General features: G+C 52.8%; 1 long non-coding RNA gene across 1 annotated transcript; it reads right to left on the reverse strand.

Annotated features, from left to right (window-relative positions):
- Positions 1-451: 451 nt before the first annotated feature.
- LOC121108425 lies at positions 452-839 on the reverse strand. Its single transcript, XR_005842931.1, has 3 exons — positions 793-839; positions 591-692; positions 452-511 (listed from the first exon to the last, which is right to left on the reverse strand). It is a non-coding gene; the product is annotated as an uncharacterized LOC121108425 (long non-coding RNA).
- Between the last annotated feature and the right edge of the window lie 2967 nt (positions 840-3806).

Raw genomic sequence — 3806 nt, forward strand, 5'->3', positions numbered from 1 at the left:
TGAATGAATTCGCTCACAAGATGAACAATGAGATTGTTCTTCATTAAAAAGCACACAGAGATTCCTAAACCAAAAAGAGAAGGGCAGCACGTCAGATCGGCCAAACAGATTCCTGTTCCTACGCCTCATCCTCTTACCCCAGCTTGCCTCGCCTCATCCCCTTCCCCTACTCCTCCGTGATGCCCACTGGCTTCAAGTCAGGTCGCAAACACATAGGACTCCTTCCACACGACTCCAGCACAAAGGATGTCACACTTGTTCCATACACTCAAACGGACCAAGCAGTGCTATCACACTCAACACACGCAGAAGCAGTCAAACCCTGAGCACGTACGTCCCCTCCTGCACTACTGGAGCCCACAGCTCACCTTCACACCTCCGGGGATTTCTGCTCTTTTACACTGACGCAGCCTCGCTACAGCTCCATGGCGGTCACACAAGGCCTGCAGGACCTCTTGCTCCGCAAACCCCGTCTGCAGGCATTGCTTCATGAGGTTCACCACCTGCCCTCCTGAGCAAAAACAAGCACTGAGAACGACAGCAAAGCACACTGGATTCCACCTGGCCTGGTCCCCAAGCCTCAGGCATACCCTGCTACGCAGACTCATCCCCAGAGCCTGGCTGGACAGCAGCACATGCATCATTCCTCAAACGCCCCAGCCAAGCAGCAGGGGATCAAAGTGTTGCGACAGCTGAAACAAAAATGCTCGGGGACATTCCTGCCAGCACTGAACGTGAACAGATCTACCACTGAGCAACAGGACGTGGGACAAACAGCAGAAAACAACCAACCTGCACAACTAACTCGTTTCCGCTTGGTCCAGATGTCTGTATGCTCCTTCCCACGGCCCAGGCCAAGCTTGCTGAGCTGCTCCTCTTTTGTGCAGGATGACAACGGTGCCCATGGCATGTGGTAGCTATGCACAGCATGCCCTCTACTTGCTTTTCCTCTCTCCGTCTTCCATCACCAAACAGCACCTTCAATCTCTCCCGGCTAAAAAATCACTTGGGCAAAAAAAGAACTGGCAACCTTACTTTTAAAATTACTACTTGATGCTTTAAAGCGGAAGCTCACCTAGCAAGGACACCTACCTTAGACAAGCTCAACCTACACGGAAAAGTTATTCCTCTGCGTCTGCACACTTGGCACGCATTTTCAGCTGCAATAGTCTGCCCAGCTCTCAGCACAGCTTTACCATCCACAGAAAGCCAGTTCACCGCCGCCATCTTTTTCTCTCTTCTGAAACACTCTACTGCTGCAAGAAGCAACGATTACAGTCACACAATCACACAACTGTAGGGGCTGGAAGGGACCTCTAAAGATCACTGAGTCCAACCCCTCCCCCCGCAAAACAGGCTCCATACAGCAGGCTGTACTGTAGGCATCCAGCTGGGTTTGGAGTATCTCCAGAGAAGGACAATCCACAACCTCCCTGGGCAGCCTGACTACATACCCCCCCCGCCCAGAACCTCCCCACAGCCACCTATAGCCCCAAATCCTCCGATGGCTCACCACAGCCCCAGAACCCCCCTAGAGTACCCCTCAGCTCCTTATAGACCCATACGCCTTAACAGTCCCTGCACAGCCCCCGTCACACCCATATCCCCCTATAGAATCATAGAATCATAGAATCGCTAAGGTTGGAAAAGACCCACAGGATCATCCAGTCCAACCATCCGCCCTTCATCAATGGTTCTCGCTAAACCATGTCCCTCAACACAACATCCAAACGCTCTTTAAACACTTCCAGGCTCGGTGACTCCACTACCTCTCTAGGCAGCCCATTTCAGTGCCTGACCACCCTTTCAGACAAGTAGTATTTCCTAACGTCCAGCCTGAACCTTCCCTGACGCAGCTTGAAGCCATTCCCTCTCGTTCTATCACTAGTCACCCGGGAGAAGAGGCTGACCCCCAGCTCACCACAACCTCCCTTCAGGTAGTTATAGAGAGCAATAAGGTCTCCCCTGAGCCTTCTCTTCTCTAGACTGAACAACCCCAGCTCCTTCAGCCGCTCCTCATAAGGCCTGTGCTCCAGAGCCCTCACCAGCTTTGGTGCCCTCCTCTGGACACACTCCAGGGCCTCGATGTCTTACATTGAGGGGCCCAAAACTGGACACAGTACTCGAGGTGCGGCCTCACCAGTGCTGAGTACAGGGGAATAATTACTTCCCTGTTCCTGCTGGCCACACTATTTCTGATACAAGCCAGGATGCCATTGGCCTTTTTGGCCACCTGGGCACACTGCTGGCTCATGTTCAGTCTAGCATCAATCAACACCCCCAGGTCCATTTCCTCTACACAGTCTTCCAGCCACTCTGCCCCAAGCCTGTAGCGTTGCCTGGGGTTATTGTGGCCAAAGTGCAGGACCCGGCATTTGGTCTTGTTGAATCCCATCCCATTGGCTTCAGCCCAGCTATCCAACCTATCCAGATCCCTCTGTAAGGCCTCGCTACCCTCAGGCAGATCAACACTTCCAGCTAGCTTGGTGTCATCTGCAAACTTACTGAGGGTGCACTCAATGCCCTCATCCAGGTCATCAATAAAGATATTAAAGAGGACAGGCCCCAGCACCGACCCCTGGGGAACAGCACTCGTGACCGGTCGCCAGCTGGATTTAACTCCATTCACTACCACTCTCTGGGCCCGGCCCTCCAGCCAGTTCCTTACCCAGCAAAGAATGTATCTGTCCAAGCCACGATCTGCCAGCTTCTGGAGGAGAATACTGTGCGAGACAGTGTCAAAGGCTTTGCTGAAGTCTAGGTAGACCACATCAACAGCCTTTCCCTCATCCACCAGACGGGTCACTGGATCATAGAAGGAGATCAGGTTGGTCAAGCAGGACCTGCCCTTCGTGAACCCATGCTGGCTAGGCCTGATCCCCCGGTTGACCTGCATGTGCCACGTGATCTCCCTCAAGACAATCTGCTCCATAATCTTCCCCGGCACCGAGGTCAGGCTAACAGGCCTGTAGTTCCCCGGATCCTCCCTGCAGCCCTTCTTGTAGATGGGAGTCACATTGGCAAGCCTCCAGTCTTCTGGGATCTCACCCGTCAACAAGGAGCACTGATAGATGATGGAAAGCGGCTCGGCTATCACCTCCGCCCGTTCCCTCAGCACTCTCGGGTGAATCTCATCCGGTCCCATGGACTTGTGGCAGTCCAGTTGGAGTAGCAGGTCTCTAACTGTTACCTCCTGAATCGTGGGGGGTTTAGTCTGCTCCCCAGCCAAGGCTGCCAGGTCAGGGAGTAGAGAAACCTGAGGATAACCGCTCTGTCTTTTAAAGACAGATGTAAAGAAGGCATTCAGAACATCTGCCTTTTCCTCATCCTCAGTGGTTACATTGCCAGCCTCATCCAGTAGAGAATGGAGATTCTCCCTGGTCCTCCTCTTGCTGTTGATATACTTGTAAAAGAGTTTCTTGTTCCCTTTTACCCCAGCAGCCAGCTTGAGTTCAAGCTGGGCTTTAGCCTTTCTGATTTTCTCCCTGCACATCTTAACAACTTCTTTGTATTCTTTCTGGGTTGCCCGTCCCTTCTTCCACAGGAGGTAGATTCTCTTTTTCTCCTGGAGCCTCAAGAAGAGTTCCCTATTCATCCACGCCGGTCTTCTTCCGCACCGGCTCATTTTGCGGCTTAGGGGGACAGCCTGCTCCTGCGCCTTTAAGACTTCCTTCTTAAAGAGCAACCAGCCATCTTGTACCCCTTTGCTTTCTAATACCGAACCCCAGGGGACTCTCCCTACTAGTCTCCTGAACAATTCAAAGTCTGCCCTCCGGAAGTCCAAGGCAGCAGTTTTGCTGTCCCCC

This window comes from Gallus gallus, chromosome Z (assembly GCF_016699485.2).
Source record: "Gallus gallus isolate bGalGal1 chromosome Z, bGalGal1.mat.broiler.GRCg7b, whole genome shotgun sequence".
In the NCBI taxonomy this organism is placed as follows: domain Eukaryota; kingdom Metazoa; phylum Chordata; class Aves; order Galliformes; family Phasianidae; genus Gallus; species Gallus gallus.